Source organism: Gossypium hirsutum, chromosome A05 (genome assembly GCF_007990345.1).
Source record: "Gossypium hirsutum isolate 1008001.06 chromosome A05, Gossypium_hirsutum_v2.1, whole genome shotgun sequence".
NCBI classification, from domain to species: domain Eukaryota; kingdom Viridiplantae; phylum Streptophyta; class Magnoliopsida; order Malvales; family Malvaceae; genus Gossypium; species Gossypium hirsutum.
In genome coordinates, this window is record NC_053428.1 from 74,960,323 (window position 1) to 74,972,909 (window position 12,587).

Genomic DNA, 12,587 nt, shown 5'->3' on the forward strand with positions numbered 1-12,587 from the left:
GTCCTTTAGTTTAAAGTTTCATAGCCATTTGACTCTTTTAACTGATAGAACTCAACTTTTACCATTTTTATGATTTAGTTCTTTTCACTTAATTAATCATTCAAACATTAAAATTTCTTAACAAAATTTTAATATGACCTTAAAAAAATCCAGTAAACATTAAAATAATAAAAAAATAATTTACTCGTCGAATTTGTGGTCCCGAAACCACTATTCCAATTTCACTGAAAACAAGCTATTACAGTTTAATCCTTGTCCATGAGAATGGAACGCATTTCATTACCAACCATTTACTTCTTCTAATAGCACTCGCGATGAGGAGAATAATCATTGTTACCAATAAGGAATACCTGATTTCTACTAAAACAAAATTTAACAATGTTGTTTTATGTGATAGGTATCAAAATAACTGTCACATTTGAACAACATTTTAGATTTGCATTATGTTTTTAATTATTTTGATATCCCATTTAATATTAGGAGATGTGAAGACTAACCAAGTATTCAAGAAGCCCCATAAAAAATAATTCAAAAAGTTAAATAAATATCTATATAGAATATGAATGCAGACATTATCTACTATTGAATATAGACCAACTTCAATGAAAATTTAAATTTAAATTATCAAGTTAAAATGTTGTATTTTTTTTTAATAATCTCATTATAGGTTTTGATCATATTTGTTTTATCTTCATTGTACTTGAACCCATGTCCTCCTGCATAAGTAACAATGTCCATGCCAATCAAATTAAGACTCAATTAGCTAAAATATCGTAATTTTAAAAGTAATAAGAATATGTTTGGACACTAAAATGTAATTGGATAAATCTAATTACTAAGAACTAATTATATTCAATTATAAGTAATTCTAATTTCTTAAATGTTTTTGGTTAACAAAGTATAATTATATTGTAATTTTCTATCATATTTGATAGTCTAAATTGTAATTATACAACTATAAAATTCTTAATTCTAAAAAATAACAATTATTATAAAAAGTATCAATAAAATTATAATGAAAAAATTTTCTCTAAACAAGTAACAAAATTAAAGTCAAATCATTGCACGTAATATGTCAGTCAAAAAGTATTCAACAATAAGATTACTGATAAAAATAATAAGAAAAATAAACATTTTATGCAATTTTATCTAATTAGGTTGTTAAATATATATTCCTTGTCATCAACCGTTGGTCATTGGTCAAGTCTAAATAGTTAATAATAAATTTATGTAATTTAGTTATATATTTAAAGGTAAAAGTATGTGTTTTTTTTATCTTGTTAATATAAGTATATGCTTTTTTTATCTTGTTAATAAAATAAGATATAATTATATTTTAAAAATAAAAAAATTTAAAATTAAATTATTATTACAATATAAAATGTTTTTTTTTAATTTGAATAATGTATTAGTGTTTTTAAAACGCCATATGATAAATGATTATTTGTAATTACTTAAGTATTACTCAAATTCTTATTCTTTCCTGAAAATTAAAGAGTATAATTATACTAAATTCAATAAAACTCCTAATGAACCCCATGTGATGGTTTGATAGTTAGGGCGTTCACCGTCTCAGGTATCGCCTGAGTTCAAGTCGTGCTAGTTGCGTTTGTTGTTCGGGCTTTGCCTTATTATTGTAATTCACCAAAAAAAATGAAATTCTTAATTACAATAATTACTTAAACCTATAATTATAAATAATTATAGATAATTTTTCAACCTCACCTTAAGTAATTACAATATATGATATGAAAATGTCAAAAAATTATAAAATTTAAATTATTAAATAAAAATGTATTAAGCATGGTTATTACAGCTAAAATTTTTTTTTTTAAAAAAGGAAATTGATATATTCTATTATATACATGCACGTATGAAAACTTCATATTTGTTAAAAAAATAAAAAAGACAGGAAGTAAAGAATAAAGAGAATGGGAGAGCAAAGAGAGAGTGTATTTTATTGATCAAACGGAATATTTACAATACTTCTCTAAAGTCTATATCTATAAACATAAGAAGTATAAATGAAATAGAACTCTACTTCTAATTATTAGAATTTAAAGTATATCAAAATTTATCTAGATCTTGATTGTAACAACCCAAAATTTATGATTAACGGAAAGTGTATTATCGAGTCTCTGTTTTTGGAAAATGGACTCTTAAATATTTATTAAAAATATTTACTAAGTTAATTGAGTGGTTAATTAGAGTTTAGTTTGGTGAATTAGCTTAAATTGAGGTTAATTAAGTATAAGGATTAAATTGAATAAAGTGTGAAAGTTTAATTATAGAATAGAGGAAATTCAAGGGACTAAATGAGAAATTAAGCCATGAGTGATAAATGTGTGGTAATAGTAAAATACATGTGGAATATTTATATACATATATATCAGTAATTATTATTGTTTACTTATTATTTAAGTAACTATTGTTATATTAATATTATTTTATATTAATTAAGTAAAGTAAATAAATAAATAAATCAAATTAATACAATTGTATGGTAATAAAAATGTACAAGTGTAATAAATATATACATACATTTACTTAGTATTTAAGAATAAATAAATATATTATATTATATTATATTATATTATATTATATTATAATAGTTTAATAATAAAAAGAAAGAAATAAAGAAACAAAAAAGAGACTAAAGAACAGAATAGCAAAACCGTAGCAGAGGAAAGAAAAAATGTAAAGAAAAAGAAGGAGAAATTGGGGTTTTAGAGTTTGAAGCTTAAGTGGTAAGTTAATTTAGTCACTTTTGTAATTTTGATAATTTTGGAATTCTAAAGCTAAATACTACTTGTTTTAAGTGGAAATTTTGAAAGTTATTAGATTTCTAGATATTGTTTAAGTTGAATAAATTGAAGAATTAGGGGTTAAATTGATAGAATTTCAAGTTAGAAGTGGAATAAGGATTAAATTGTAAAATAAATAATAAGTTTTGAATAGTAGGGACTAAATTGAAATAATTTCAAAATTAGGATTTTTATGATGAAATTTAGATAGTTATGTCTAAGTTTGGTTAAAAATTGAGTAGAAACAAAGTATGAATTGAGATAAAAAAAATAAGTGAATTTAGTTAAGATTAAAATTGAAATTAAAGTAGAAATTGAATAGAAATTGAATAAGAAATTTAAATATTAAATGTAAATTAGTATTATATTAATGATTATGAAAATTTTTTTAATTTTAGTAGCTAACGTTGTTCTGGAAAACTTTGGCTAAGGAAGGAAAAAACAAAGTCAACCAGGATTAGCTCGAAAATTACGGTTTGTATTTCTATAATCCGAACTTAATATTTAATTGTTGAAATTATTATTTAATATGCATGGTAAGTGCATTGAGATGATTATTTGGAATTGGAGTGAACCTTGATTGAAATTGAAAAGTGAATTTAATTATTGGTTGTTGTATTTTGATTAAATGTTATGATAAGCAATTAAGGTGAGAATTATTTGGATTGTGTTTTACAATTGAAATGGATTGATTTGGTATGTGATAAATTTATTGAATTTATATGGATATATGTGATTGATGTGGAAATTGAATATTGAATGTATGTTATATTGAAAATTAAATTGATTGGGAATGTGATGAAATAAATATGAATATGTGATTATTGTGGAATTTGAATATTTGTTATTGAAAAGTGAATTGAATTGTATTGAATTATGAATTTATGTGATTAATTAAAATCTGTATTGATTGGAAAAATTGAAAGTGAATTGAATACCCTATTAACTATATCGGGCTAAGTCGGATATAGTTGGCATGCCATAGGATTGGAAGTGTTCAGGGATATTTCAACCTTGAGTCGATGAGGCACTATAAGTGTCGTACTGTTACTTCGACTTCAAGTCGATGAGGCACCATGTGTGTTGTACTGTTACTAAACCGATGAGGTATTGAGTACTGTACTGTTACTATTTTCTTCAGTAAAGCTGATGAGGCATTGAGTGTCGTACTGGTGTATTGGTTGGATTTGTGTATCTGTCAATGTCCAAGTCATGTTAATAGGGGTAAATAAAAGTATTGAATGACTGATTTCTCTAAAGATTGATTGTTATTGAATAATAAAGATCAAATTGTTATCGAAAAATACTAACTGTTACTGAAATGAATAAGTACAGAAAACTGATTGAGAAGTGAATAGTCAAATATTATTTATTGATATTGAACAGTGAACTGAAGTATGAGTGAGATATATGAATTATGTATCTCTAAACTAGATATGAATGGAAAATATTATTGTCCAAATGAGTTGTGAACTTATTTTGAAAAGCTAATCGAGTTAGTAGATGAGAAAAATTGAGTAAGTTATAAAAGATTTATTTTTGTAGTGAACAAATATATAATTGTGATTGGCATATGATTTTAAGTGTATGTTATATTACTAAGTGCTCGGATTATAAAACTACCACTGAGTTCATACTCAACGTACGGTTTGTTTCCATGTGCAGGTTAGGTATGAAAGTGATCAACGACTCAGCATCCAAGCCAATCTCGAACTCAAAGTGATAAAGTACTCTCCTTTTTGGTAAATGACATGTACCTTGGATGTTAAAAGTGGTCATTTTGGAATGTTATTGTAAATAATGTTATAAATGATAATGGTTGATTATATAATATGTTAAAAGTTTGGAAATTGAGTTGTTTGTGGATTAAGATTTGTAGGGTGGTAAACTTAATTTGTAAGACTCATTTTGAGTCCACACGGCCTGGTACATGGGCGTGTGATCAAACCGTTGAGACACACGGCTTATACACGAGCACGTGCCCTGGCCGTGTGAAAACTGCACTAGATTCAAATTGAAAATAAATCCACATGGGCTAAGCACACGGGCGTGTGTCTTGGCCGTGTGAAACTAATTTGTTCATAAGTGATAAGTTAGAGAGTTACACGGGTAAAGGATACGGGAGTGTCCTGGCCGCTTGAATCACACAATATGTCAACACGGGCATAACATGGAGACACATGGGCGTGTCCCCTAAACCACACGGGTGTGTAGGTATTGTTCTTAAGAAAATTTTTTGAAATTTTACGAAAAATTTTATGAACTTTCGATCGGGTCCCAATTTGTTTCTAACTTCTATTTTAGGCTTCGAGGGCCAATTAAAGGGACAATAAGACAAATTACTGAAATATATAATAAATATTCTTGTATTATTCGTGTTTGAACTGTAGTGATCGGTAATGCTCCATAATCCTAATCTGGTGTCGGAAAAGGGTTAGGGGTGTTACATTGATGGACATCCATTTACTAAAATATTCATAACATTTTCCCTTGGATGTCTATTTGTAGATAATATGTCTCATTAAAACCTTACTAAGATAAAAAAACCCTGTGGTAAAAAATCCTAGTAAAGGAAAAAAAGTACACATATCTATAATACACATAATATGCTGCCTCATTAAAAACCTTACCAAGAAAACTTAATGGACAAAACTTCGGTTAAGGGAAAAAGAGTACACATATCTATAATACGTATAATATGCTGCCTCATTAAAAACCTTACCAAGAAAACCCAATGGGACAAAACCTCGGTTAAAGGAAAAAGAGTATAGTGCACATTTAGTCTCCCTCATGGAAACATCACGTACTTTCTCATATTCTACGTATTCAATCTTGAATACTAATTTTTCAAATGGTTATCTGAATGTATTTGCTAAACATTTCTATCACCATTCTTTTAAAATCATGAGTGAAGGAAATTTTGGGGGAAATATATTTTGAACTCTTCAAGAGTTTCAACAATAATCATAGCAAACTTTAATCATGATCCCTCTATAAAAATACAAATATGTATTTTGGATCATTTTATTATCCTCCTTCAACTACTATTCACCACATATGTTCAAATTATTGCAATTCATATAAATGAACAATTTTCCAAGAATTTCAATATGCTTCTAGCATTCTAAATCCTTTAAGTATTTTAATATAAACTTTACTATACAATGATTCATAAAAGGTTGTAATAACAACCATTAGAAGCAAGTTAAATCTTTTATGAACTGTCAGTTTACTGATATATCTAAATGTTATTGCATCCACCACAAAAGAATATTATATCTTTTTATAACCATTGCCAGTACTTAGCAAAAACTTCATATTTTATTTTGTTTTTGCAAAACTACTTCATTTGTACCCTTACTGGTTTTATACCTTTAGATATTTGGACTACTGGTCCAAAAACTCCACGGATTTAATTGTATTTGAGTTGCATCTTTCTATTTTGAACAATCTATTCTATATTTATATTTCTCAATAGATTTATTCAAGATTCTCCTTTTATTTCATTATTTCAACAATAATATTGCATGCAAAACCATTGTCGACCACTTTTATTATCGGTTTGACATTTTCTTAAATTGACATAACTTATTAATATCTCTTATTTTTACTATTTTAATCTTCAGTTTCAGGTACCTGAATCTCTTTTGGAGTTTACTTATTAATTATGTCTTGGGTCTCTTCTAGAGCACCCGCCTTCAATATATGACCATCTAGATTTATTATTTTGTTTTATAAGAATTTTCATATTTGGAACTTATAATTAGTTATCCTTATTGAATTTCTAGTTCAAATTACGCTCCCCCTAACTCATTACAAGTTATTATTTTTATCTCCCTAATGTCATGAAAACTATCGAATCAAAATAGTAATCACAAATCATGTCATAATTAAATCTCTAATACATTGAAAACATATAATAATACAATGAGACTCATAATTAATATATATTCTCAACTTTTTGTGGTGGAACAATTGGAACATATATGCACATACAAAAATTTAAAGATTAGAAATATTTAGCTCTTGACCAAAAATCAATTATAATGGGGAGTATTTATAACTTAATGGCTTGATGCGTAAGCACGTAAATCAACATAATCTCATGTTGAAATAGAAAGTTTAGTTCTCATAAGTAATGGTTTAAACATTAATCAAAGGCGTTCAATCAATAGTTTCTCTAAACCATTATGCGTATAAATAACAAACTTTTATAAAAGTTTTTCAAACTTAATCAATAAAAGATTGAGATATAAACTCATCAGTATTAGTAAGATGAATTATCTTAATTACATTATATGAAATAATTATTTAAATAAACAATCTTGCAAACGACAGGTTACAAGTTGATAACACATACGTGATTATTTTGTAGATGCATCTACCAAAATCATATAATATCAAAATCATTCTCATGGTAGATGAATGAACCCATATTCATTTTAGAAGTGTAAGACATTAAATCTCAACTTTAGCTAGTGAGTTTCTAAGAATCAATTTTCATTGAGAACAAACAACAAATTAGAATTCTTTAAATTAAAAAATCTTCTGGTTCTTTAATAAATATCCATATGAATTCTTAATTAATTTTTTCATCATATATGATCCAGGATGGTTTAACTAATCACACCAAATATTTTACTTTAGATGGAATTACCATATTTTATTGCTTATAAGTAGATCTTTCACAGTCAAATATTTTACTTTTAATCCTTTAATGGGGATGATGACAAAAGAAGATCATAAAGATAATCACAGTCAATTCAATTTAATAACAAGAGTAATCAATAACTCAATCCTCTCTTTTTTTTCATCCTTTCAAAATAGATATTTATAGCAATAGTGATTTATATGAAATATAATTTTTTATTCATTCACAATCTCAATATGAGATCCATTATAAATATCTTTTAAAACCAATGGATTAACCATCACAAGATATTAATATATTAGCTCTTCTAGAGCTTTCGACTAATTTTGTACTCCCAAATATTGAAATAATATCGGTTTTTGTTTTCTTTTGCATTCACTTTGGGGAATATAATAGATTTACTAGGATGAACTTATAAACGTCCCAAATTTCATAATCACCATCGCAAACACGTGTGGATTTCAAATCAAAATTTATCTATTCATGTTGTCATGATTAGTCTCGAATTATAATAAATATGACATAATAAATAAATCATAATAAAATATATCTGAAGATCTAAGTGGTTAAAGGTTTTAATGATTACCCATAGTGCGCAGGCTTCAATTGAAGACTAAAATTGCAATAGCTCTAGAAGGCAATCGACAAAAACTTGAGCAGTAGATCTGGAATGTCTGTATTATAAAATAAAAGAGAATCGTGCAGATAATGTGTTATAAAATAAAAAGACAGAAAGTAAAGGACAAAGAGGATGGGAGAGCAAAAAGAGAGCGTATTTTATTGATCAATCGAAATTTTTACAATGCTTCTCCAAAATCTATATTTACAGACATAAGAAGTATAAATGAAATAGAACTCTACTTCTAATGACTATTAGAATTTAAAATATATCAAAACTTATCTAGATCTTGATGGACATTCACTTAATAAAATATTTATAACAATATTTAGAATAGAAGTGTTTTTAAAAATAACATATAATAAAATTTTTAAAATTTAATTAAAGATTATTAATTGGTTTAGTGATGAAGAATTTGTTTATAAATTTATTAAAATTATTCTTTAAAATGTTAATTTTAATTTAATTTTATAGAAAAATAAAAAAAACTATCAAAATAATAATAATTTAATAAAAAGATATATTAATTATTTCCTAATTGAAATGATACCAAATTAATTAATCAAGTCCTTCTGATTTGAGATAACTAATGAAATCAATTTCCTTAACATTTTCTCTTATCTAAATAAAAATAAGTTAATGAAACGAAGAAATGATTTCTTTTCTATTACTTCAATCCAAATATAGGATTAATAAATATCAATTAATATTATATTTAAATCCAACTTTTAACACTAACGGGTCAGATCCAACCATCGACTAAGTCACAGCTATGGCTATAAACAACGATTTCCCGCTGGATATTTTGGCCGACTCGCTTAGCTTATCGTAGCAAAACAAGCTGTCGTTTTGCCTGAAACGCTTACTGTAACATCCACAGTGTTGTAAGGCTAGAATTAACCCTCAACTCAAAGCCAAATAACCCAGAAAACAAAAGAACAAAGGAGCAGTGCAAGTATTTCTCTTTCCAACATGGAGGTAATGAGTCCACTCAAACCCCATCCTAACTCTCCCTCCCCCACCAAGAAGTTGCTGCCTTTCGCTCTTTATGCTCTCCTCCCCATAGCTCTTCTTCGCTTCTACTTTCACCCTTTTCATCACCTCCCTCCCAACAATCCCACCATCCTCACCAAAGGTATTTTCAGCAACCAAAAGTACTTGTCAACCTTTTATCCTTAATTACCATGAGTTTTTAGTTATTGGGTGATATTAATGAACCAACTTTTTTTGTTCTTTTATAGAAGAAGAAATAGTTTATGAAACTCCATGTGACTACACCGACGGCAGATGGGTACACGACAAGATGGGGCCTCTGTACAATGGCACAACCTGTGGTACAATCAAGGACGGTCAAAATTGTATCTCTCATGGGAGACCTGACTTGGATTACCTTTATTGGAGATGGCGAGCAAGCCAATGCAAGCTCCCCAGGTTTAATCCCAATACTTTCTTGCATCTCTTAAGTAACAAGCACATAGCTTTTGTCGGAGATTCCATGGCTAGGAACCAACTGGAATCACTTCTTTGTATGCTAGCCACTGCCTCCAATCCTAACCTGGTTTATAGAGGTGGGGAGGATAACAAGTTTCGTACATGGCATTTTGCTTCTCATAACATTACTATATCAGTGTACTGGTCACCATTTCTAGTTAAAGGTGTTGAGAAATCAAAAGCTGGTCCAAATCATAATGAATTATATGTGGACACTGTTGATGAGAAGTGGGGTTCTGATTTGGACCATATAGATATGATTCTACTCTCGATAGGGCATTGGTTTCTTCATCCAGCAGTTTATTATGAGGGTGATTTAGTATTAGGTTGTCATTACTGCCCTGGACTAAATCACACTGAGATTGGATTTTACGATGTGATGAGGAAGGCCTTAAAGACTGCGCTTAAGACAATAATTGAGAGAAAAGGGGCTAATGGTAATAGAATTGATGTGTTCCTCGCCACGTTTTCACCTTCACATTTTGAAGGTGAATGGAATAAGGCTGGTGCTTGTCCAAAGACTAAACCTTTTAAGGAAGGAGAGAAGATGCTTGAAGGGATGGATGCAGATATGAGAGCAATTGAGGTTGAAGAAATAGAAGCTGTCAAGGTAAATGCTGAACAAATTGAAGGATTGAGGATTGAGATGTTGGATGTGACCAAATTATCGTTGATGAGACCGGACCGGATGGTCATCCGGGGCCTTACATGTATCCGTTTCCGTTTGCGAATGGGGTTCGAGAGCGCGTGCAGAACGATTGCGTGCATTGGTGTCTGCCTGGTCCTGTAGATACTTGGAATCAGATATTGTTGGAAGTTATCAGGAAATGGAGTATTCAATCCAGGAGAAAAGAGTGAGGCAATACAAATAGCAAGTGCTAACTTTTGATTTACTTGGTTGGTGCATGTGTTTTTCCCTTCAGAGTAAATAGATAATTGAAGAAAAATGTTGTTTGGGAAGAAATGTGTCGAGTGTAGTTGGTGAAAATGAGATTATTGCTTTTTGAGTGATATTTTTTTAAAAATTATATTAATATTCACTTTTTTTTCGCTTTATAAAAAGTTATAAAATAGTTACCATGTAACTATTAAAAAAAAAATTTCCGATCAATCAACTATAACAATTATAAAATAATCATTTAGCTATTTAATTTTATCTTTTTGGTCACCCAAGTGTCTTGAATTTTTGGGTGTTTCCGTTTTTTATTAACTAGTTGATAATTAAAAAAAAAATTAAATAATTGAGTGACTATTTTATAACTTTTTATAATTGAATGATCAAAAAAAAATCCATGATTGAGAGTGACTACTAATATGTTTTTATCTTTTTTTTAAATGAAATGTATGCAAATGATATCAATATGAAATGTATAGAGGTTTTTAAAGATGCTTGCGTGCTTTTACTTATTTTTACTCATTTTTTTGAAATTAATTTTAGATCTCGATCATTTTAATATAATTTATAATAACGTTAAGGTTTTAGATTTTGAGCGCCTAAAATTGAATCCTATATTTATGTAAATTTAATTAATTAATTGAGTTGAATTAATTATTGAATCTAGCACATAGGCATAGTTAAATGTAATTTTAAAAGTTGATTAATTTATTATTCAAACATGACACTCGCTCAACCAATAGGATGATCTTCAATGGTGAAAATTGAAATAAAAAATAAAGCAGGAATGCAGCTTTTCTTTTTGGTAGAAGGCTTTTATTTTATTAGGATAAGAATCGGTACGTCAAGGTATCCGATGAAAACTTTAGGTAGCTTGAGTTGGAAAATGGTGCTACAAGTTTCTTACTAGTCGTTGGAAAGTTGCTCAAATTATATCGAAGTATTCAACAACAAAAAAAAAAAAGTGTAGGTTTTGGTGAAACAAGTTTAGCTTTTATTATTCTGGCATTTAATTCATTTGGTAAATTGCATTGTTAGTCATTATAAAAATTTTTATTTTCATCACTTAATTAAAAGAAGTTACAATTTAGTCATTAAATTATTTGAAAATTTTTATTTAAGTCACTGTGCTATTAAGCCTTTTTTTAAGTTCCTCCAATGGGCTCCAAACGACGATTCAACAATCGGTATTGAAGATCAGTACTAGTGGTATTCTTGGGCAGGGCCAAGGCCCGATTCCAAATTTTTTTTCAAGTCCAAATTTGTTTCTAAGCTAGCCCAGCCTATTTAAAAGGCCATTTTACTATTAAAAAATTAAAAAAATATATTTTTATTTGATATTTGATATATTTTTATAATAAATTTAAGTTTTAAAAATATTTTTTTATTTAAATTGTATTCAGGTCGGGTTGAGCTGACTTAAGGTGTAAAAATCCTTTCCAAGTTTGTCCCAACTCGAGCTGGGTTTATTGGGTTGTGCGGGCTACTTGACCTTTGGACAAGTCTAATCAGTACCCATCAACGAATAGAATAACATATCTTAGATCCAAGTCGATATGAAAGTCAATATTGGAGATCGAAAAAAAAACTATTTGAATTTTGGTTTACTAGTCTGTAACATCCGAAGTTGTTTCATTAAAAAAATTTAAGTGTAAAAGAGAAGGAGAAAGAGAACGTTCGATTGGTGCAGGCAAAGCTACCAAAGAAAGCCATATACCATTGATTTTAACAGCCAAGTGACTTAAAAGAAAACTTTTGAATAGTTCAATGACCAAATTGTAACTTTTTTTAGTTAAGTAACCAAAACAAAAACTTACCATAATATAGTAACTAATGGTGTAGTTTACCTTAATTCTTTTTACTAATTGAAAATACCATAATTTAAAGGATAAACTATTTAGTTGGTCATCCTACTTTTTTGCCAATTGTCTTTGTTGTTACAATAATTTGTTGACTTAATCACCCATTCATTTTCTCACTAATGGAGGCTGATGTAGCATGACATGTAATGTCCATATAATTAGTCCTTGTTGGCTGGTATTTTTCATGTAATTATATAAATATTTTAAATCTGTTTTCTTCCCTTGGTTTTACAACAATGTAAAAGCCCTAACTCTAACCTTAAAA

At 28.3% G+C, this 12,587-nt stretch overlaps 1 pseudogene; it reads left to right on the plus strand.

Moving 5' to 3' along the window:
• The first annotated feature begins 8,869 nt into the window (after positions 1–8,869).
• On the plus strand, positions 8,870–10,576 carry LOC107960569 (protein ALTERED XYLOGLUCAN 4-like; annotated as a pseudogene).
• The last annotated feature ends 2,011 nt before the right edge of the window (positions 10,577–12,587 follow it).